The 25,000-nt window shown below is 36.4% G+C and overlaps 1 protein-coding gene across 3 annotated transcripts in view; it reads left to right on the top strand.

Annotated features, from left to right (window-relative positions):
• ZNF536 (zinc finger protein 536) overlaps window positions 1-25,000 on the top strand; it is a 350,265-nt gene that overhangs the window by 82,419 nt on the left and 242,846 nt on the right. For all 3 annotated transcript variants that reach the window (XM_082769971.1, XM_082769969.1, XM_082769970.1), the window contains one exon: window positions 20,560-20,681. The gene's annotated coding sequence lies outside the window, so the exon portion shown is untranslated. The remainder of the gene's footprint in view (window positions 1-20,559; window positions 20,682-25,000) is intronic.

Here is a 25,000-nt window from a genome sequence, read left to right as displayed (position 1 = left end):
CTGCCCAAAAATGTTGGACCAAGAATACGTTGTGATGTGAAGCTTTTGGCAAAATGAGGCTTGATCACATACCTGATGCTTTAAATAGTGTGGTAGGAAGAGACTATTATCACTGTTTAGCATCTTTGTGCTTTCTAAATGGGAATTTTGAGAGTGGTGAGAATTGTGGATCAGCAGTGGACTACATGGTCTAGCTTTGTTGACATCAGGTTGGGAAAATTCCAGTTGTTTAAATGCATGTGTTGAATGGTTGATATCCATTTTGACTTCGAGAGACATGGGAATGTACTGTGACATTGGTTTCTGTAAAGTCTTGTGGAAGTCTATTTTGTGGAAGTGGTGCACTGCTAGCTTCCTTCATGGTTCAGCCCATCAGTTTGCTCCAGAAATGCCTTTTGTTGCAGTGACATATATATTGTTCTTGCATTTTTATTCATATAACTTGTTTGGGAAGTTGCAATATGACAGGATATCCAAACACATGATTAACAAAATGTGCTTTGCCTTTTTTTCTATGATATATAACAATGTGGGATAATTTCTTAAGAGACAGTGAGCATATTTCATGTATTTTGATTCCCAGCTCAGATGGCTTTTTTTCTTCTTTAAGGAAACCACAATTTGCAGAACAATGAAGGAGTCTGGGAGTTGGAATAGCCTATTTTAAAAATAAACACACACATATATATATATATACATACACAGTGGAATCTGAAGGTAACCTAACTGTTGGTTCTAGCTACCAATTGAACATGGTCCTCAAATCTAACATGTAGTCATACTGATGACTGCCTGTGACAAACAGGCTAAAGTGGCCCTTCTTTTCAAAAACAATATAAAGTAAAAAGTAGAAAAACAAGAGCACACTTTGCATGTGCATTAAACCTATTTTTTGACATTTGCTTTTTTTTTTTTTAAGTATCTATAAATAAGAAACTTAGCTCTGAACTTAAAAATAAAATAGATCTAATTTAATAAAGAAGTCCTGGTCATGTGAAGTTGCAGGTGCTGGTGGTGTTTGGACATGAGCATAACCCTAAAACAAGACACAAATGTTAAATGTCTGCTCCAGACAGGATTCATACACTATGTGATGGAATTTAGATTCTTAAATCTTTATGTGCGATGCTTAGTAATATAAAATTCTCAAAGTGTCTAGGCACCTTATTCAGGTGACTGTCCATGTAGGTCCAGGTAGGTTCTTACATACACAGAACTAACACCTCTTCCTGTTCATATCTAGAACTTCCAGGTTTTTGCATAATGGTGGTGCCTGATGCAGGATCCTGGAGCTCAGCCAGGTGCCTAATAGATATTGCAAGACCCAGCTCCTAGATAAGTGCTTTATTGGATGTTGATAGAAGTGCTTTGTTTAATCAGGACTGTGGCACTCCTGGAAATTCTGGAGTGATCATATATGTAATTCATTTTGTTTCTATTCAGTATTTGTGAGTCCTGTACATTAGGCAATTGTAAAATATTTGGAAAACACATCATTGAAAGTAACATTTCACATATGTATTTTCCTATAAGTGTGTTTAACTGTTAATGAAATCCATGGGACTGAAAGCTGTTGAGACAGAAATCTTATTCAGGAGACTAGAGCTGTAGTGCTCTCTGACTCATTTGATCCTCCCATATCTCCTTTGGGATGCAACCGTTTTTAAAAGGAATTACAAATAGCAGTAGAAGAATAGCTTTGCTGGCTATTCAGTCCATGGTGTTTCAACATAGGACGCAGATTAATGTAATTTATTGTGTTGACTTTTTTTTTTTTCTAACATCTGCTCAGTACATGCAAACTCTTTCTGTATAAGCTCTGAGGAGCCATCAGTTGGTAGCAGTTATAAAACACTGGGTTAGATATACACTGGTGACTTGGAGGTAAAACTCTTTATGCATTGGCTCTCCAGTGCCTTGAGCTATCTAATTGTCTGCATCAAATAACCCCAATGTGCCTTGTGTCAAGTATTACTGATGTCACTATTGACATTGTGTCAAAAAATGTCATACCTAATGTTTGTCACTGAAAAATGGTGGCAGAATCAAAATTTGACAAAAAACACTTAGGGACAGATAATGAAAGTACTGTGTGTCTTTCTCATTCCCCTCAAAGGGAGCTAAGTAAATTGTGAGCGTCTACTCAAATTTTCATATGTAATACACATTTATAGTTGTTTATTTCTAGTCACAGAGATTATAAATCAAATTTCCAAAAATATTGGTAAACAGGTGAAATTACCCCCGAATGAGTTCAGAATTACCCAAGTTAGTCTACACATCTGCAACTGGTGTAGAACAGCTCCACGTGTTCAGCCAAGGCAGTAGATAGCTTCAAACATATCAATGCAATTTGCTGTAAGAATTGTACAGGGTACTGGGCCATGAAAAGTCTAGTGAAAAACAAACACCACCACAGATTTGGTTAGTTTTATTGCACTTCGCTGTATATTGTTTGAAAAGTCATTGTCATGTATGGTAATGGGTTTTTTTTTGTTTGTTTGTTTGTTTTGTGAAGAAGGTGTTGTGTCATATCAACCTGCATTAAAGTTCACTTCCATTATGCATGGCTTGCTATAGCTTAGTCCCTATGGGTTTAATATGCAAATACAACACGTTTCCTTCCATTTAATTTAAAGTTCTCTTTCTTGTATTTAGCAGTTAAGTAATGAGAATATCTGTATAACATTAATACTTTTATTGTATTTACTAACATAAATATTTGCTTTCTAGAAGCAATGTTACACAAAATTCATGAGGTACAGTCTAAGCAACTGTTGGAATGTTTGAGGTAAGAAACCTGATCTTTGGGAAGATCAACATCATGAAAACAGTCTCCACTGTTTGTAACTTGTGTCCATAGTGAGGAGGCTTGGAATGGCAGCAGGGCAATGAATGCATACTGTGTCTCTGTTGAACCCCAATGAAAAGTTATTGTCATTATAATTACGTTGATAACAGAAAATATTTTGCATGAATTTCAGCATATCCTTGTACAGTCAAAACAGTTCTGCAAGGTCTTTCTGCAACAGATAAGGGAAAATAAATAGAAAGAGACCTTCATTTATACTAAATGTTAGGAATTGTAAAACCTGTGCGGAAAGGAAGACTTGAGTCAGCTTTGTTCTAAATGCTGATGAAGTTACATTAACTGCAGCTTGAAAGCAGAGCAAAAATTGTCGTCTTTGAGGCATCATCTTTTCCATGTAGTCTGCTCCTTCTCTCTCAAATTATTTGGTTGTCAGCTATTATTCTCAAGTGTTTGAATTCAACTTGCACTGTAACATATTATATCCATATATCCATATTGCTACATTTGTTACTCAAGTGATGGTCCTGATATATAATCAAAGCAGCTTTGATTAGGTGCACAGATGACTTTCAGTGATAGATACATGAAAGAGTGAAGTTTTACCAGTCTTTCCTCTACTGGAGTGTTTTTTCCAGATTGTAGAGAAATGTAAAGAACCCATCTAAAACAGCAAGCCTCCCACAGAGTTATTTCTGATGATAAAAGAATTTGCCTGATTTGTTCAGGTGAGTGTTGATATGAACCTAGGGGCAGTTTGGAACCATCAGGTGGTAGATTTTTTTTTTTTCAGGGTGGGCTTGAAGTTGAGAATGGGAGATGCCCTTTACTTAGTCACAATGCCACTCCTGTTATTTTAATTATTTTTATTTTAAGGATTTCTTTGCAAGGGGTCTTATACTTTTTTTTTTTTTTTTTTTCTTCTTAGCAAAGTAGTCCTACTTAGCTAATTTATTTTTCAGCTTTAAAACATCAGCACTTTATAGATCTGAATTTCACAATGTGAGGATGATTGCTACGTACAATTTGCAAAATTGTGATTAACCAGCCCCTGTTTCGAGTCAGTTCTCCCTAATTCACAAAAGGCTTCCAAGAATAGTCTGCACAAAATTCAGTGTGCAAATTGTAGGGCAGATTTTTAGAGGGCAGTTTAAAGAATGAAGTCCTAAGGGTTTTATCTATATTTATATCTCTTGTTAAACCAAACTCTTATGTAAATGTTACAATCTGTAAATAACAAGCTGAGCAGCTTTCTTAAAGGAAAGATTGCATCCACATTTTTTGAGATTTGGCAAAATTATTAACTTACACGATAGACTAATATACAAGTATATTTGGAAGCAACTAATGCTAGCCTGTTTCTTCATCTGTATTTTATGGATATTTAAAGGTTTAAGAATACATAGACCTTTCATTTTCCAGTAAAAATCATCTCAAATTGAAAAACACTGCCCTTAGTGATGGGTTGAAAAAATAGATAAAGCTTTTGTATAGTTTTACTTTTTATAGCCATTAATGTTGTAGTAAATCTTGTATTATTGTATACAGTCTAGATTATTCTTCATTCTTTTGCCTTTGGACAGGAAAGAAATTACTGGCTTCCATCAGTGTTATTGGCAATCCCCATATTCTGACATCTGTTCCTTTCTAAACATTTTACCAACCTTGATGAAATGTAGTTTAGTGTTAGAAGCTGACTCGAAGAAAAAATTGGATGATAAAAAAAAAAAATAATTGATTAAACACCAGAAGTAATTTACCAATGACTATCAATATTTTGATGGCCACTGCAGTTTATTTCAGAAAAGCCTGATATCTTACGGAAATTTTAATCATATTTAATCTTTGAATTAAACTGAATAAATGAATTCTCATTTTTAAACAGAAGGATGAGAGACTGATTTTTCTCAATTTTAATTAAACTATGAGTTCTATTCCTGAGAATGTTTGGGGCATATTTTATAGATGCCATCCAAAGCACCCACTCTCCAGCCCCCCAAAAATAAAATAAAAAAAAAATCATTTTTAATACGTAATGGTGATGTCATTTATTGTTTTGTCCTTTACATGGAGCTGTGCTAGTGCAGTGCTAGACATATATGTGCCAGAGCTAGACCCGGTGAATGCGTAGGGGTGTTCTGCAGGGCACTCAAAGAACAAACAAAGGTAGTGATTCTCTGGTAAACCACCAAGTTTCCATGCATACCTTCTTTATCAGCTGTGCTTCATTAAAGTAAAACAAAGTAATAAAGATGGGCTTGATTATACTCTCTCTTGCACCAAGTGTAGAGTAATTAATGGGTGTCTTTCCCCACCCCTGTGGGGTGGAAAACTACAAGAGGACCCTTATGAGAGGTTTTTGAAAGCTGGGGCAAAAGAAGGGGGTGAATGTTTTGTTTTTAAGAATTGGAACAAACTAATGATGTTGTGAAGGATTAGGGTATGAACAAAGTCTTGGGATAGGAAGTATGGGGGGGAATAAATTGAAGAGTTACTACAGAGTATGTGTTTTGATGTTATAAAAAGTGGATATACAAGAGAATGGGAAGAGAAGTTCTGCAGGTGTGATTAGATTTTTTATTTTCTTATTTTATTTTTTTTTCAGAAGCACTTAGCAGCAGTTTCAATGTAGCTGATGAAATTCATAGATTTTACTATGTACTGGTAATGTTTGGCAGCAGAGTTTGAGCAATGTTAAACTGCAAGACAAATCTGGATCCTTACTGAATCTTTTCTAGTGAAGCCATAATATTTCAAAGTGGGAGGAAGGCATATTTTTGCAGCACTATATATGTATATGAACTATTGAGGACAAAATGATATTGCAGCTCTTGATGAATTCACTTAGTTGCACCAAGATTTTCAAAGGTGGAATTACACCTCTAGCAATAGGATCTTATAGGACTCCAAAGATGTTTTTTGATTCCCTTATGTTGGAGAGTATCTTGAACCACTGAGGGTTCAAGGTAGTTGCTAAGCTATCTGAAGTGGAGGGGATTTGAGAGATTTGTTTTCTCCATTTTTACTGAAAATTTTAATTTGAAGGAAAATTTTCCTAACAGCCCTTCTTTTGAAATGCAGCACAAATTTGTAAACAATTTTCCTTTTATTTCCCCAAAGTCTTGTATGGTAGCAGAAACAGTGGGTCTAGGCTAAAGTGGTGTGTAAACTGACAGTTTTTGGATTCTACTGCTCTGTGCTAATCACAACAACAAAGCTCACACATTTCAGCCAGAGACCTCTCAGCATGTTTAATAAATTAATTCAAAGATGAACTCTCATGGTTTCTTGCTAAGGATATTTAGTAGAGAAAGTAAATGTTATAGACAAAATGTCACTTTTTAGAAGTGCATTGTTTTTCTTAAAGCTGATTTTTTTTCTTCTGAAAATATATTGGATTCAACTGTGCTTCTGTGTACCTACAAGGTGTACAGTCTGATGGTTTGGAGGCTGTACAGGGAAAGGTGATGACCCAATCTGAGATTCAAACCATTCCCGAGTCTCAGAGTTCATCCTAAAAACAGGAGATATGTTTTGTTCTTCCAACGGAGTGGTCAGCATTTAAAAGCAGTTGATTCAACATACATGTAAGTGTGTTTTACACATACATTTGGAATTATAATAATAATAAAAAAAAAACCACACCTTTTCTCCTAAAAGTTGAAATTAAGAGATAGAAGAAGGAAAATTGTCACACTGTAGTCATGCTTAGTATCTCTTGTGCAAGAAATGGAGGGAGAGTCACTTGCCCCAGTGTCACAGAGCTAACTCAGCAGGAACCTGACACAGGACCCTGGAGCCCTGACTAACCCTGGCGATGTGATAATCAGTAGGCATCCGCCCTCCCTTGTCAGACCTATAATGCCTGATAGCCTTCTCGTACCATCTTGCAGGCTGCCTTTAACATATGGTTTCAAAGCTGTTGACGTTCACCTGCTTAGATATCTGTACAAACTACTAGTAGGAACTACATAAATATCTAACAGATGCACACATTCGCCCTGGGATTAATGCATTCTGGACTTGGACCCGTCAGCATCACACCCCTTCGCAATCACATTTCATTTTTTTCTTGCTCATGTGGTGTACACCTGTGACATGCTGGCAATGTACTTGCTTGCAGTGAGAGAGCCCCTCAGGTTCAAAGCTATCCTTATATCTTTGTTCCATTATGGGTGAACCTTTTGAGGTTTTCTCTTAGTTTTCAAAAGGCTTGAGCATGGCATTACATCTTTAAAATCTAGCCTGACCCTCTTTTGAATATGCTGAATATAAAAGCAGAAATAATGCAAGGAGAACTAGATAAATAGATGCAGGGAGACATCATAAAGAGGAAAAAAAAAAGCTCCCGAGCTTGCCAATATTACTTCATGCTTTTTATTGCAAACCTCTAAACTAACAATAGACCACCACCTCACACAGCTGGGTGTGTGAATTGAAGGTACATTGAATGTGTGGGCTTTCCAAATGTAGCACAATAACAGGAACACCTGTGCTAAATAACTTTGCACTGACTTTATTTTATTTACAGTATTTGTAATCCTTCTCTTTTAGAACTCTGCATGGCAAGAAGTAATGACTTTTCAATTTCAGTATCAGTTATAGGACTTCTCTCTCAAGATTTGATGGAGCTGTTAGAAAATCATGGCGATTTACATGCAGTAAACAAACGTAGCATAGAATTGTAAAATGGAGGAGAGATTGTTCATCTTCTGGACCCAGCTTTGTTAATGTTATGTTGGCTCTGGCTAGTGGTCTTCTTGCTGTTCAGTCCTTTTTTTTTTTTTTTTTTTTTTTTAAATTGATCAACAGCTGATGTTTCAATAGCAAATAACAACAACAGAAAGGTTTGGAAAAATATTGGTAGTCTAAATATCATAAATCTATATCTTAAGGTGCATCACTGATTTCAAATTATTAATATTCTGTAATTTGTGTCTGTTTAATGAAATGACATACAGAAATTCCTCATTTTTACTTTTTGATTCGGTAACTTAATTCTCGTTGCTACAGAACCACGTAGTTACTATTGGTACTAATATTATTTGGAGTCATATATTAGGTTTAGAGTTATGTGTGATGATAAATTCCAGGGGGAAAATAAGTTTCTTTTCACTGCCAAGAATTTACTGTAGCTTTCTGGGCTATGAATTTGAGAACTATAAAGATGGACATCATAGGTAAAATACAAGCTTACTTTTTGGTCAGTTTGTTAGCAGTGTAAATGAATCCAAGGGCCAGTGAACTTTTTTTCTCCTCTAGTGATACCCAAATTTGAGTTGTTTTTTTTTTTCACCCTACCAATTTATGAGCATAGTTTCTATTAATTTTACATCTTTCTTACATTTCTGTTTCTTGAAATGGAAAATATTGGGTTCAGTCCAAAAGAAAAATTTATAGCCTGTCATTGTAGCCTTGTGCTATTTTAATACAATAATACAAATGCATTCCCTCTTTGTGATAAGTGTATTATTTTTCCTTTTACTTTCTCATGTGATGCTGAGACCCTTTCCAGACTTGCTTTGTCTCTGTAGTCCCAGGGATTATAAATGCTCTACAAGCCTTTAAAGATATTTGTTATCCTTTCAAGCAAGGGGAGCAGGCTCTCTTGTTCTATCCCAGTCAGAGTGGGACTGCAGAAGGCAATGTTTATCTTATAGGCTAAAAGCTGGGCGTTGTGGTACTTCCCTGTTAGGTCACCTATAACCTTGTGCATGTTTTCCTGTGCACTCTGTGGGAAACATGGCATCCACCAGTGTTGAGGAAAGTAAAAACTTTTACAGGCCCATTTGAGCTCCTGTGGATGTGCTCAGCAAGAAGGAGAGGGAGCTTACAACACATGTTCTGCATGTTTGGGAAGTAAGAAGGAGACCCACTGGACAAAATTTTCTTTCCAGCAATCAAGGGAAGATGGGAGTCCCACAGCAGTAATGTGGACTTCTCTAATTACCACTTCCAAGTTAATAGCATCTGGAGCCTTTTTCCCTTTCCTATCTAGCAATTACAGAGTGGGATAGATTAACATGTTGCAGAAGCTGTATGGTGGACTACGTTTCTCACTGTTGGCATTTGGTTGTTTGCTGAAATTGATACTTTCAGTTGAAGTACTGGCTTTTTACCTTGTGTTGCATCCCAGACCATTTTCTTTGTAGGCAATGATTCAAGTACCACCCAAATTATTTATTTACTTCTCTGTTCCCTGCCCCCACCAAAGAAAAAGAAGCACATCTTAAAAAGCTAAAGAAAACCAGTCAGACACATGTTTTGCACATGAAGAATCACGTCTATAGGAAAATGGGATCCATATGTGTGTTTTGGATGTGAGCATCAATGCTCAGTTTAGCTTTGCCCACATGCCAGGGTGTGTGTGCCGCTGCTGAAAGCTCCGGATTTTGTTGCTAAATCACACACAAAATTTGAACTCAGGGTTGAGTTAGAGTCATAAGTTCATAGTTTTCTGTTGTTTCTTTTCCCATGTATAGTGTTCTTTGTTTACAACCCAAATCCTCTCTAGATTAAACTTTAAAAATACTCTGTGATTTAATGGACTTAGGATCAGATTCTAACCTCTAGTGTGAAACAAGCCTGACTGTAGCACTCAATAGCAATAGAGGATTGTTTACAGTTGTGAAGCAATGACCGCCAAACATTATTCAGAAAAAAAAAAAAAAAAAAAAAAAAAAAAGTTGCTGGAACTAATTTTTGCATGGATTAAATATTCAGATTAAAAAAAAAAAAAAAAAAAAAAAGTAACAAAAAAACAGTAACAAAAAAAACAAAGTAAACAAAAAAAAAAAAACAGTAACAATAGACGGTGACATACACAAAGGGTGGAAGAAATTACTACCATTCCAACATAGCATTGCACTTTTTTTTAAAAAAACATAAGTATCTTCATAAAAAACTTCATATAAAGAACTATGCTGACTTGAAGCTATCTGCTGCATATGTCCTGCAGAAGGGTCTGAACAGATGGAAGATTGTCCTGAATAAATCTGTTTGCAGTTTTCAAAAATTTATAAAGATAATTGTTTTTTCAGTTCATCTTCCAAGTTTTGGGCTTGTTTATGCTTACACATTAATTTTATTCCTTCCTTTCACTTTCCTCCTAAATCAGAACAATCTTGTAACTTTAAGATCAGATCCTTGCTGTTGTTCAGGTACTTCATACTTGTCTGGTAGCAGACAGCATCTGTGACTTCCCTGGCCTCCTGAGGATTTGAAATACCATTGCTAGGACAGTCTAGTAAGTGGCTGTAGTAGAAGCAGTATGCAATTGCGCTTCTCTCTCTGAGGATGTATTTGTAACAGAAGGACAACCTCTGACTATGATTGGTTTCCTGTTGAATGCAGGAAAAAGAAGAATTATCCAGAGAATGGTTCTGAAGCTTGTTCTACTGTATTCCATTCCTACTGTTTTGCTATCACATCTCGGTGATTTTTCAGGGCATGATAAGTGAGGTTCTAGTTTTAAATGTGGAAAAAGCTTTCTTGTGTTTGCACAGAACTTAGGTGTTTTGGGAGTATTAATGCTATGTAATATAAATAAAGCAAATATGAAATTACATGATACTTCAAGGATGGAAAGATGCCTTTGGAGCATTTAATTGCTTGATTCTTTTGTCTTGTCATCACAGTCTTGCTCGTGAAAGATAAAGCAAACTGCTTGCTACCAGCACAACATTATACAATAACTTTTAAAGCTTCCTACTAGGGCTTGATGATCAATTACTTCATAAAAGAAAATGGGGTGTTTTTCAAAAGCTGTGCTTTATTTTCATTTATAATTATCTCCACATAAGTCTTCAATTTTGAGTCTTGAATTGGACACACATGCACACCGACTTACATGAAAAAGATCTGTGACCAAAGTCATGCAGTGTTTCCATACTATAATTGTTCTCTGAATCAGGCCCGCAGTCCTTGGAAGTTCCGGAAAACCTACAAAAAGCTGGTTTGAGTTTACCTACGGGCCTTGGAACTCTGCTCAGGTTTTTATGTCATAAATATATGTATATATTTTAATGGGATGGAAGTGCCTGTAACTTCTTGTTGTGTTACCTTAGTACTAGAAGGCAGTTTCCTAAGACATGAGACCTGTAAGAGGCATGCTATCAACTGGAAACCTGGTCCGTGCGAGTGTTTTTGTGATCTGCCCTTGCATCTTCTCCTGAATGTTCTGGTTAAGTTTTGTGGTTTAACAATCAATCATATTTCTCAGATTCTTAAGTGGAGCATATATTTCGCTCATCTGTTGCATAAACCATCCATATAAAGATAAGATGGTTTTGATTTTTTTAAGAGAGGAAATCACAGAATCACAGAATTTCTAGGTTGGAAGAGACGTCAGGATCATCGAGTCCAACCTCTGACCTAACACTAACAGTCCCCACTAAACCATATCCCTAAGCTCTACATCTAAACGTCTTTTGGTTAATGGTTAAGCTGATTTTACCAAGGTGCTGTTGTTTGCAGAAAGTGTGTAAAATACATATAAATAGTTTCACTTCCTGTAAGGTGACATGGATATTTTAATTGTAAAAGTATTATTTATGAAATTTAGACGGATTTTTGATCCTTGAGTTGAGCTTTTAAAATTTGGCTGTGGCTCCATGTGAAGTCCAAATTTCTAAATAATTTAGGTGGTAATAATCCATAAAGTAACAGCAGATCCCAGAGAGTTTCTTGGGATTGTGCACTACCTCAGGATTATGACTGTGAAAAGCACCAGAAAAAAAGGCTAAGAGGGATCAATCCAGGTTACTTTTCCTTGGGCAAAAAAATAAGAAATATGATGACTTCTCAGGAGCCAGACCTTGTGGGAGCCTCAAGGAGGAGGTCCTTTCCTTTGGATGAGCATGTACCTTACATGCGAGGGTGCTACCCTTTCAGCTTACTGATAAATTCACACACATTTCTTTAGAAATATAAAAGCCAGCACTGGCATGAATGCATGTAGAAAACCTTGGTTTCATATCTTCCTATAGATGGTAACTGCCATATTGTGAACCACCAGGACCTCTCTGTCAGTTCACAGAATCCCATTGTTTCTGCCGTGCAGCCCTGGCATTATGGAGGCGAAGTGGAGTGCTGCACGCCGTCAAAGGACTACATCAGCAAATCAGTGGCTAATAAAGACAGGCAGCAACAGCAGCAGCAGTGTTGGCCTTCTCCACAGCAGGGTACCACAGATGTTTCAGATAACAAAGTGAGCTTCGCTGACAGAACATGTGTGTAATATATAAAATAATGGGGAAAAAAAAAAAAAAACACAGGGCCACTCCAATCCACCCATGTAAAAATGATTTTATTTATAAGTGAGCAGCTGAATACAAATGTTGTTTGGTTACATAGAAGTTGTTTTTTTTTTGTTCTTCTTAAAAAGGAAAAGAAAAGAAAAGAAAAGAAAAGAAAAGAAAAGAAAAGAAAAGAAAAGAAAAGAAAAGAAAAGAAAAGAAAAGAAAAGAAAAGAAAAGAAAAGAAAAGAAAAGAAGGCTGATGTGAATGAGAGACTTTGTATGGTTTCTAGTAAAACAGACTGTGCATTGAAGTATTTTTGTTGTCTCGAGGATGGGTCCAGATTTTCAACTGGGTTAAATCAATGCAATTTTATTTCCTAGCAATAGGAAACACATATATTTATTTTTTAACTTCCTCTAAAGATCTGACTGTGCTATGGTTGTGGGGGAATCCCATGGCCAAAGTTTCCTGCATAATCTTGTGGATGGCTGAGGAAATTCTGGACAGAAGCAGCTCTACTGAGCAGTTGCTACACAGAGGAGTTTGGCAGAGTGAAGAAACTGATAGGCAGTGATGACCCCCAGCTGCCAGAAAAAAAAAAAAAAAAAAAAGCAAAAAACAAAAACAAAACCAAACAGATCTCATGTAAAATAATTAGCTGGGAAATGGAGCCATTACAGCAGAAATCCTTGTTTTTGTGATATTACAGTCCCAAAGTAGTAAGACTGACATCACAGTTGTGTAATCACTTGAGTAAAGGAGGTTTTCAGGGTTCTTTCCTGCACCAGTCCCAATGGTGTGAGTAAAGAGCATGAGTGGGGCACCCTAGAAATTGCCAGGCCACTCAAAGTGGCCCACAGTGCAACTGATACCTGTATATGGTACTGCAGTGTTGGGGTCCTGTACAGCTTTATCTGCGGCCAGCTGAAAGAGTTCAAAAACTGAACTGAGAGCAGAAAGCCCAGGCTGCCTGGTCATCCCCCGTGTGTGCTTGCATGCCACGAGTGCCAGCCACGTGGGAGCATGCAACTTGTTAGGCTGCTTTTGAAGAATAATAGACATGATGGAACAGGAAGCTCCTATCAGAGGCTAATAAATGTTTCCTTGTAAAATGGGGAGATGCTTATGTGAGTCCAGATACAAAGTGAAAGTAAGACAGCCCCCACAGGAATTACTGAGGTAGTAAATGTACTTACTAGGGCAGTGTGTGTTAAAGCGAGACAGAAATGGGCTAAGACCAGAAGAAAATTAGAACCTCAAGTGCAAGCTGAAGCAGACTGGTCAAATGAAATTCAACCTTTTCCTCTGAGAAAAGTGTGTATGCTGGTATCTGCATGCCTTGATTACCCAAGGTTGGCGAGGCCAATGAAAGAACAACAGTGTATGATTTCTGCCATCTGTCCTGTTTTAAGAAGTTAGACATGAACATAGAATATGGTAACCAGCTGAAGAAGGATTTGGCTCTCTAGATGTACACATTTTTATGTCCAGATTGCGCTGTTACAACTACACCATTGCGATGGGTCAGGGTCTGTTTGGCTGTCAGGATATCGTGGCATGTGGTTCAACATTGTGCTAAGATCCTTTGAGACTGCCTATGGGGTATGTGGTTTGTCCTGGCACTGTGCTCCTCTGCAAGTTGTGTGTGTTTTATTGTATTCGGGATACAGTCATGTAAGTTGTAAGAGGTAAGGGCACATTTATTTGCAGTGAAATCAACACGAAATCAGAGACAAATGATCTATAGTGGCTGTCTCTGAAGCTGAAATACAACTACAGCTAAGTAAATTTCTCTGAAAAACTTATGGCTACATATATGTAGTGGTGTCTTTAGCAAGGGTTATATTTTCACTGGTTGACTAAAGCAGGGTTTGTAAAAGCAGGAGTTGCCTATTGCATTCTTTAACTGAAGAGAGTAAAATAAATCCTGATTTGAGCAGTGTCTTATAATTGAGATCCACCTTGAACGTGCCAAGGTCAGAACTCTAGACACACAAAATGCTCGTCGAGCTGCCCAATAAGGTACCTTTATTCAGCCGAATTGGAAAATTTGTGCATAACTCAAAAGATCAGAATAGAGTCCTTACTGAACAAGGTTAGGAGGGATAGAGACAATCGGCTTATATAGAGTATTTTTACTTCATAGGAACGTGGTTCTGATTGCTGAAAATGTATCCCTTGCATGAAGTACAAGCATAATCCTATGCCTACTTTGCCCTTTGAGTAAAAGTATGCTTAATAGCAATTTCAGGGGAAAAAAAAAAAAAAAAAAGCTATTTAAAGCCTGTTGAACAGAATATCCACTTATAGAGGGAAACTATAAGTGAATAATGTTAATGGAGTTCTGTTTTGTAAAATGCATAGGACAACTAATAGAATCAAGCTACTATAACAGTGGATGATTGAATTACATTTAAGAGAGTACCTAATTTATGACCTTTAAAAATAGTTTCAGAGCTGTCTGCTGGATAGGTTTTGTAAATCCTAGACCTCCATACAAAAGTTTTTAGGAGTCTCATCTCTCTCTTTATATTATGGTCAGAGAACCATTTGTGCTATTGTACCTCAGTAGTTCCATTAAAATATTTAAGTAGGCTAATTACTAAAAGAAAAAATTGCTCTCTAGAGGAAATTATTATACCTGTTTATTAGTGTGGGAGAAGTTCTTAATCTGAGAGTAAATTTTGAACAATAGCAATGAACAATGACCAGACCCAGGGCCTCCTGAGAAAAAGGAATTAAGCTTTATAAATACTAATTATTGATGTTTTTCCCCAAGACAGAAGTTTTTTTGTTTGTTTGTTTGTTTGTTTTTTTGTTTTTTTTTTTTTTTTTTTTTTTTTTTTTTAGTTTCTGCGTAACTTCCACCAATCACTGGTGTATTATGTACAGGAACATGAAGTTTTACACACTTACCATTTTCCTCCCATTTATTTTTACTGTTTCTGTTTGTTTTATTGCTGTGAAACTCTTGATTCAGTGTTATCATGTGCAAAGGAGATCCCAAATTTACTGCACATTTTATTAAAACGTTTTCAATTTTTATCAGTTTTAGAGATCACTCTTGCGTTAGCATGAGTGATTTGATGCTTATTTTGTGTTGCATTCTTCAGGAAAGTAAAGAAAATTTGAGAGCCCTTCCACATAGCATTGGGCTTTACATATAGATGCTGTGTAGGAATACCCTTTTAAAACTCTCTGTTAAGTTTTACATCACTCCTTAAAACATCCTACAATTTTGTTAGCTTTTGTGCTGGAGGGTTATGCCTGCTGTGGTGTCATTCATTGCTCATCTTAAAAGAAGGCAGAGAACAAAGGTGGAATAAGCTGCTAATCTTTTGGATCAGCCAGACGTTATTATTCAGTGGTATATGGGAATTTAAGGCACCTGTCCTTAAGGGTGAGAGGTGTAGGAGGGGGGCTTTGAGGCTGCCAGCAGCAGTCACTTCCTTGTAGCATCCTGGTTGCCTGAGTGCTGGTGCGTCATGCTGTCTTAAAAGTGGCTTTTGCCTGCTGGGTGCAATGGAGCTCTCCACAGAGCATCGCATTTCCAGAGAGCTACAAATGGAATTGGCTAGTTTAAGAATGCAATCTTTTTATTTATGTATTTATTTATTTAGCAATAAAGTCTCTAATGCTTCATGGTCCCTAATGCTTCATAGGTGTTGATTGTTCACTGAGAAAATGTGGTGCTGTAGCTCTGCCTGGGTTCCTGTTGAGGTAACCTCAAAATTATGACCGCTGCATAATCAGGGCCAAAAGGGCTGGACTACATGTACAACTAAGAAACTGACTGGAAAAAAAAAAAGTGAGATTTTTGTGGTCAGCCATATTTTTAGTTCTGTGCTTTATAATGTAAAGTAAAAATTGTATTGTTTTATGGAGAAGCTCTGTTAGAGGTCAGCCCTTGTCTTAAACAGCCACTTGAAAGTGCTCCCCTTGACTCCCAATACAATTTCCTCTGACTGTTAGTTAAAGCCCATTTCTGCTATGTCTGTGGTGTTCACAGCTCCATATGGTGGTTGCTTAAGGCTGATCTAAGAGTAAACAAGAAGTACAGGATTTCAGTCATACAAAGGTATGGCATTTGGTCTACAAGAGTGAAGAAATGCAAAACAGGGATACTACTGTCTTTATTTTACACCAAATGCGATAGGAATCAGAGAGCAGATCTCACTTTTGGTTTTGTCACTCTTGCAGGTTCATTATCATACCTTTTCCGAGGGAAATTCATTTGTGATATTATTGGTGCTCTTCTGAAAATGAAATTACTACACCATCATCTACATTTGGTATTTGCCACAAGAAGAGCTTCTGGCTTTGCCCCAGACTGCATACAGTCTGGATACTTTTACAGTGAATATCTCTGAAGCAGTGAGGAACATTTTTGTGAGTATGAGATAGAATGTCAGGCTAAAGCACCATAAATAATTTATAGTCTTCAGATAATTGTCCTGTGAAAGTTTCCAGTGCTGTGCTTCCAGTTTTTTCCTCCCACCCCTATTTTCAGTTATCAGTTATAGAATCTTGACTTAATATTGTTAATTGCATAGTAAACAGAACAATATTGTTTGCCCCAAGACAGATTACCATTTCTCATTACAGAATTCTCATAGACCACAAATCATTGATACCATCTCCACCAGTTATAATAAAGTTTATCTTCAATCTGATAAAAGGCATGTACTGAATAATAACTGTTGCTCTTATTGTAAGTGGTTTAAAAACATGCTTTTTAAAAAGCTGGCTAGTTCGTCAAAGTTGTAATTCTGAATTTGTCATAGTAAAGTGAGGTGAGAGTTGTGGACATAAATGGTCAGGTTTCCAAAAACTTCTCTCTGGGTGCAGTGTGTGTGGTTGCACTTGACAACTGGTGAACCTCTTGCTATTGGCAGTCAACTGCACCTGCAGTCCCACTTTTCCTGTGTCAATCTCTGTTGGTACTTCAACCTATTTTTCAGTGTGTTATGTGTTTCCATATTCATCGTATTCATGAGGAATTAAAGTGAGTTTAGTTGCTGTCAGAAAGTTTACCTCATCAGCTCAGATTGTAGAGATCCTCAGTGGTCTGAAGGTTTCTGGCTCAGTCCCCAGGATGAGTAGTTACACCTGCAAAATTGCAGGCATGGAAACCAAGTCCTGGCTAAAACCAGAGTGAGAACCATTCTCATTTTACTTATCTCCAAAATTTTTTCCACCCCATTAGCTCACCTCTATTTATGCATGCTCAACAGGGAGGAAGAGAAAAATTAGTACAATACAAACTACTAATATAGATAAAGAGAATGGTATGGCAGAAGTATATAGATGAAAAGCGTTGCAACATATATTGTACAAGGGAAAATCTTCCAGTAGCAATTTTCCATTTTTCCCTGTCAAATTTAGAGGTACTCTTTGGTAGTGTCATATCTACTAAGATGGGAGTATTTGCATCATTTCATAAATATCCTGAAGAACAACATTGGCTGAAATTTTAGTTGTCACCTGAATTTAGCATTTTTTTTTTTTAACCTGTTTCGGTTGAGGTTGGACTCAGCCATGAACTCCAGTTCTGAATACAAACTTTCTCAAAGCGTAGCTCTACTCCTAACTCAGGGTAGCACTAGTTTGATGAGAAGTGCTAACATTTGGAGCCAGTTCCAAAATTCAGGGACTTCATAAGAGAACTGAAAATATTATGCAGGTCCATCAGGGTATGGATCTGGTGCATGAGGTTGTGACTGAATCAGGTTCTAGTGTAATTCTATGGGGAAAGAAGGATTCAGAAGGATTCTTTCAGAGTTGAACCCCAAACTCATTAAAATATTACAATAAAGTAATTAATGCACATGGCCACTAGACACTCTTAAAATGTAAATTTCACAGCTGTAAGAAATTAGATTTGTTTAAAAATAACAGAAGGCTCAAGTACAAATTATGGACTAAAAGCCTATAAAGTTGCAAACTTGGTTTTAAGGCACTTTTTTTTTTTTTTTTTTTTTTTTTTTACCAGATCATTTACTTTAGCACTAGCATTCAGAAACTGAATTCCTTGTCTGTCTGTTGCCTCTGAAGTTGTAGTCAGGCACCAGTGTGGAACTGATTAGCTGGGAAGTTTTCTTATCAGAAGGTCAGACTTAGAGTACAAAACACATTTTTCAACAAGCCTGTATCCCATTGGAATCCTTGTGTTCAAGAGTTGCTAGGCTTACAGCTACAGACACAATATTGTGAAATTCATTGAACACTGGTGTGCGTAGTTGGCACAATTGGGAAGGCAGGTAGTGCCCCACCAACACTAGGTATTAACAGGTGCTGGGACCATCGTTTTTTTCACTGTATGTGGATTTTGGCTGACACATGAAGAACTTGACCTATTTGAGCAGTTCCTATAAGTCAATGTCACTAAACTAATTTGTATCACAGAGGCTAAAAAAATAAAAGCTCTGGAGTTCAGGAGTGATGGAGCCAACTAGATTTTGCAAGGGACACAATTCCCATCTTCTAAAAGTAGGGGCCTAATCCCCGATTCTCTAGCACTTTTTCACCCATCAGTGTTTACAAACATGGGCCTGGCTATAATGCAATAAAAGACTTTTAACTAACAAACATCCAAAGGTGTATTTCAATCCAATTACATTTGAAACAACACTGAAATACAGGGTTCCACACAGGCTTCTTGGCAAATCAACTTCAGCAGAGAACTTGCTTGGTTGAAGGAAGGAATTTCAGTCAGAATATGTTCCAGATGAATCCTTTTGGAGCCCCATTTCAAAATTTATGCTACGTGCCTACCTATTAAAAAGTTCAGATTATGACCCCTTTAATGTTATTTTAATGCTAGTTTTTAAAATGTAATTATAAATCAAATTACATTTTAGATCTGAAGCTGACAGTAGTGAGCTGGAACACTCTAAGAGCTGCTTTAAAAATAACCCCTCTCAAACTTTATTAGCAGTTTCAGAAAGAGAAGTGCAAGTGGGCTGGCCAGATTTATCCACACTGTTTCTGTCTGAGATAGGGAAAACTAGATAAGTGTCAGCTGTTTTCTGGTTTCCAGAGACGTAATGTGGGATTGTTCATATTTACCTGGAAACTGCATTTCCACAGTTTGGAAATGTTGGTTTCTTTGAATGTAAGGTTTCTTTTTCATGTGCAAGGCATCAACTTCGTATTTCTTCTTCATTTTCTCATTCTTGACCATAACTAATTTCTCTAAAGATCTAGATTTCTAAACACTGAGCAGACATACACACACAAACAACAAAACCAACCAACCAACCAAACAAACAAAAACCACCAAAGAAACCAAGTCAACAATGAAAAAACACCACCAAGTTGAGAAAAACAGGTCATAGTTTGGTGAATGCAAAAGTTGTGGCCAACTCAAGCAACCACAGGAAAGAAATGTGCTTAGTAATTGTGGCTGTCATTTTCGTCAGTGGATTCTCCTCACCTGGGTGAAGTTATGTATGTACTTGAGAAAACGGGCTGCAAAAAAGACTAGAAAGACACAGCTGAGTGGATATAAGCAAGGTTGAAGTGTTCTGTTAAAATAGTATCTCTGTAGGTTTTGGTAACTTTATGTATACATGTATATGTATGTTCTTAATGGAATATAAATATTTGCATTAGTACTTTTGTAACTCACCTAATAATTTACTAATCCACAAAGATATTGAATTGGATGTTAGATATTATTTATTTATTGACAATTCATATTATATAATTCAATTTTCCATTTATATAGAGGTGGGTTAAGGAAGAAAAAAACACTGGGTTGGTAGACACAAACAAACAATTTATAGCAACTCCTTTAGTTATATGATGAAGTTTTTCTTTTCTTGTGTATATGCAAAACATTTATTCAGTGGTTACAGAATTCTTCTGTGAATAATACAATTTCAAAATCTTTATTGTTACTTTTTGTTTATATTATTTATAAATTTACAGTCATAGCTGGTTACTTAAATCATGTTCTTTCTTCTGTTCCCTGATTGCATGAGTTACATATTCACTTGATTCAATACACAATGTAAATTGTGAGCATTACAGCTGAACGTATGTCTCAGAATTTTTGTCTGGTTGCTCAGTTACATAAATCAGCCAGTTAAAAGAGGGAGGGGACCTACTTAAGCACATGATCTACTTAAGCAGCTAATACTTAAAAAAAAATAAAATTGAGATTACATATTCAAAAGTATACATTTTGACCACTGTGTGTAGATTATATAAATTGAGTGGTCTTATTTCTATTCCCTGATTAATGGTTGATGCTATTACATCTACAGAATGAATGTCAAATTCAAACTTCAATTTGAAATTTGAAGTCAATGAATATTTAAGAATTCATTCTAGATGTTGACTGTGAAGAGGTACTAATATTGGTACAGCACATATGCTCCAAATTTTGCAGACAGACAAAACCAGAAAGTAGTTACATGTTCCTAAGGCTGTTAACTCAAAATTTTACTTTAAATTGCAGTATTTTATAGTGTTTACTCAGCTCTCTTTTTCACTTTGTTTTGCAGATGGGGAAACTCAGGCAAAGAGGTTAAAGGACCTCTCCCATCACACAGTGTGTGTTGATGTCTGTTCCTGCTCCCTAGACATGTGCACAGACTACTAGGCTTCACTGATCTGGCTGCAGCAGGTAAGATGGATTGTACATACAATGTGATTAATTCTTTAATTGACCTTAATATTTCCCGGAAAGGTGAAAGATCCCAAATACATGAATATAAGATCTCTATTTCAGTTGAATCCCTGAAAATCATGTGGAAATGATTATTCCCTGTAGCAGAGATAGAAAAAGCATAGTTGCAATGGTGTGTGCCAACTAATACCTAAAATGTATTTGAATGAAACAAACACCCTTTTTTCTGAGGGTAGTTAGACCACTGGTGTTGCGGGATAAGGGTCTTTTTTTCCACCCTCAGATAATGCTCCTTAAGGGAAGAATGGCAAATCTGTGTGATTTAAGATGCATTTTTGTCTCTTTGGTTTTGGAAAGACTGTGATGGCAGACGAGAACATGGATATTGAGAGTATGTTTGGATAGTGGGAATGCAGTGTAGACATACAGAGAGATTTTGCTCCACAACACTGAAAGCAAAAACTTCTTCATTGTGGTTAAGGTTTTACATGAGTAAGGATTATAAGATTTTATCCAGTGTGAGTACAGAACCATATAAAGAAGGCCCTTAGATGTAAGTGAGAAAGGCACTAGTGCAATTCTATGGCAAGGTTACTGCATCACTTTCTGGGGCTTGGATCCCATCACCCTTTCTCATGAATTGGACTGCCTTTTTTGTAAAGATATTTTACCCATGAATTTGTCTGGATTAATTTAAGAAGTGTCATCAAAGCTGTGTGCCAGATCTCTACTTGGTGCAAGAATCACACCAGGGGTAGAGTCAAAATCCCTCTGTGTGTTGACAGTCTGCTTACTTTTCTTTCGCACACATGGAGTTGAAGATGGAGATTTGTAGACCAGTAGAGAACAAAAAGATTGTTGCCTTTGAAGAGATTCCTTTCTGCCTCTTTACTTCATCAAGAGTAAAATTCTCTATTAGCTGGTAGTTAGGTATGTGGGAGGAGGTGTGGACAAATATAGTTTGGCCATAGGTGCCTCAGTGGAAGTGCATTCTTACAAGAGCCTCTCTTGGAAGAAACCGATGAATGGTGACTGGAGTCCTAGCATCTGATTCCATGAGGAGACAAATTTATTTCTCTAGATTGTGATCCCTGAGTAGCAAGTGACAAGGTCCCAGAAATAAGGTGGGGCTTGGTAAAATCTGATGATAGCTGTCCAATAAGTAATTAGGTATATTAAAGAAAGAATGATGACCTCTAATATTAATGTTATTTCTGGAAAGTTCCCAGATGAACTCACTTTATTAAGTTGCAGCTTTTTTTACACTATATTTCACGTATATTCTTTCTTCCCGCACGTTTGGGAGAATACAACCCAAACACTGTTACTATTCTGTAGCCATGCAGTTTGGCTGTATTCATGTGAAGAGACTGACTGAAGGAGGTTTATTTTGGAAACTGTATTTCTGTATAGTGCATAAATGCACTCACATGCTCCTAGTTAAGTGTGCTGAAGTACTTTGCTGTATATAAGTTTCTTCAGTTTTTCCTGTGTGATGTAAACTGACTTCTTATGAAAGCATAACTGTATTTTCGCTTTTAGAAGAATGCAGTCTAGCTAGGTACTGAACAGTTGGGTGGTTCATTATGCTTTGTTTAAATACTTAACTATGCAATTCTGCATTTAAGACATTTATTTTTTTTTTTTTTCTGTACTTTGTGGCTTTCCCTTCTCTCAGTGTTCAGTGAAAAGAATGTCCAGAATTTCAGAATAATTGTTCTCTCATATCTGGGTAAGGATGCATGCAAAGTAAGTCTGCGTGTGTTCCCTCCTTTGGTATGCAATCTACAGTCTATATTTAACTCTGTACATATACAGTGCAAAGAATCACAGCATAGCAGCTGTTTGGTGGTGACAACGTAGGTATACAGTCTCAAAAGAACTTAAGATAATTGATTAAATGACATCTCCTGCAAAAACCTAATCTTCCTGTGAAGGGTCCCCCTTGCAAAGGCAACATGAGCATTTTTATGTTCCGTGTTTTCTGCTGCCATGCACTTAATTCTGTTCAAACTGTATCGAGAAGACTTGAGAAAAAAATCAACCATTAAAGACTTGCTCTTTGTTTTTTCAATCTGTGACCCCAGCAATCTCTTTAGCAAGCCATGGTTCAGTAAACTGGCACACAGCAGTAGTTCTACAGTGGAAAAATCATAAAACAGATGGAAGCTTTACATTTTTGTTTAGTTTTTAAGAGCAGTTTTTATAACATCGCTTAAAATCATTCTGATGCATCATACTGTTTACACTTAAAGCTTTGTAGCTAAGATGTTTACACTATAGAGAATGTTTTAAGATATTTTATAGTTATGATATTTAGATAATTGGCAAGAAAAAAGATAGTTTGTTGAGATTACAGTGATGTTGGTAACCGTGAAGTAACTTATGAGTCTCAATAAATATGTCCAGTTCGGTGGAAAGTACAAACTCAGTTAAAACAAAACAATACAAGAGTGAATACTTTTTTAGTGAAATCATTTCCTTTTCTTAATCAAAAGATGACAGCCACAGCCTTCAAACTCCCATCTGTAATGCACCACTCCACGTATCTGCATACATAGCCTTTCTTTTTATGATTGATACAGTTATATCAAATCAGTCAATTAATATTCGGCATAAGTTCAGTCAAATTATATACAAAAGTTAATAAAGTTCACTTTCCATGCAGAAGTGGAAGTGATCTAACATGAATCCCGCTCGCTGTCTCTTAATACTCCATTTTAAAGGCAAATACATGAAGACGTTTGCATGTAGAAGAACTTCTTCAGAGCATAGTTTTGGAATATTAAAAAAAAAAAAAAAAAAAAAAAAAGTCTCCCAAAATGCATTAATCAAAAACAATTACTCCTTTTAACTTTTGTAGCTGCTCAGAAGTGAAGTATGAAATAGTCTGTGTGTGGGCCACAAATGTTGGGAATGCAAACATTTCACAATAAACATGTTTAAATGAAAGTACTTGGCTAGATATACTGGAAGATAGTACATGTTGGGTTAATTAATGCATACTCCATAAAAATAAACCTCACTTTCAAGATCTGACCAATAAAAATCATTAGTATATTTGGATCAGATGTGCTGATGGATGATTTTTATGTATACATTGAAGTTTTGGAAAGAGAATTGTCCTTGAAAAACCTAAAAACAGATTTCAATTTAAAGTCAGAACAACCCATTACAACTACTCGTGTTTTCCTATAGTGATATGATGAATTATTTCAGTTTTAGCTTCTATACCTTCAATTGATTTACTATCGATGAGCTTAGATTTATCATTTTAAATGCACGAATCACAGCTACACAGCAAGAAACTGTTCAATTTCATAGAACTTGTTTGCCTCTAGAATGCAGTATCTGATTCTAGGCATAATCAAATTACTTTACCATTTTATTTTTCTTCAAAAAAACCTTCCTGATCTTAAATTGAATCATTTGAGTACATTCAAAAAATAATATTTTATGTTAAAAATAAAATAATCTTATCATCATCTGAGGGAAATCATACATATACACAAATATGCGAACTGGCTTGGCATTGTATTGTGTTGCTGAGCCAGTTAGAAATACTGAAGAAAATTTTCAGTCTTTCATGTTGATTAGTGTCTTTCTCCAAACCTGGTCTCATTAAAGACAAAGTGGTGATTGGTGTTTGACAGATGACAGAATGCAACCCAGCTAATTTAATAGATCTGTAGTTGCTTTGTAGGAAAGGTCCATTCTGCACCCCTTAGCCTAGGTGTCTATATTTGAGTAGAATTAAGTGGAACTTACTTAGAGACTGTTTTTAAAAAGTGAGATGGATGTATTTCACTTTTTAGTCCTTTATCTGTAAGATACACAAAATCAGATATTTGATAGGCCAAGCCTCAAAATGAAGCATAATAGGAACAGGACAAATTTTTGATTTGCAGTTGGAATATAAGTAAAATCTTTTTCCTATGGTTATTATCAGCAAAAGTTTTGTTAATTGTAACAGCAGCAGTAGGTATAAGAGCACCTGTGCAGAAAAAATCTTTGTATCTTTGTGGTCATATTGACTTCATTAAAGATCAGAGACCCATTATTGCAATTTTATTGTATTTATTCTGTAGCATACACAAAGTCACTACACTTGCACGCAAGAAGAACCACTTTACTCAAAAGCCTTCATCCAATGTTATCCTGATCCACCAGTTTAGAAAGCTTTAGGTGTTCTGAATTGTAATTTGTCCATTAGTTACCTAGTTTCCTATGAGCGTTATAGAGGTTTTAGAGGTGAGGTGATAATCCTCTGTTCAAGTTGGGTAGGATTCTGTGGAAAGTAGGCTGTACAGGAGATG

The sequence above is a fragment of the Aythya marila genome (genome assembly GCF_965140915.1).
Source record: "Aythya marila genome assembly, chromosome: 12".
NCBI classification, from domain to species: domain Eukaryota; kingdom Metazoa; phylum Chordata; class Aves; order Anseriformes; family Anatidae; genus Aythya; species Aythya marila.
Note: the sequence above shows the minus strand (reverse complement) of the source record. Positions and strands in the feature narration are given on the sequence as shown.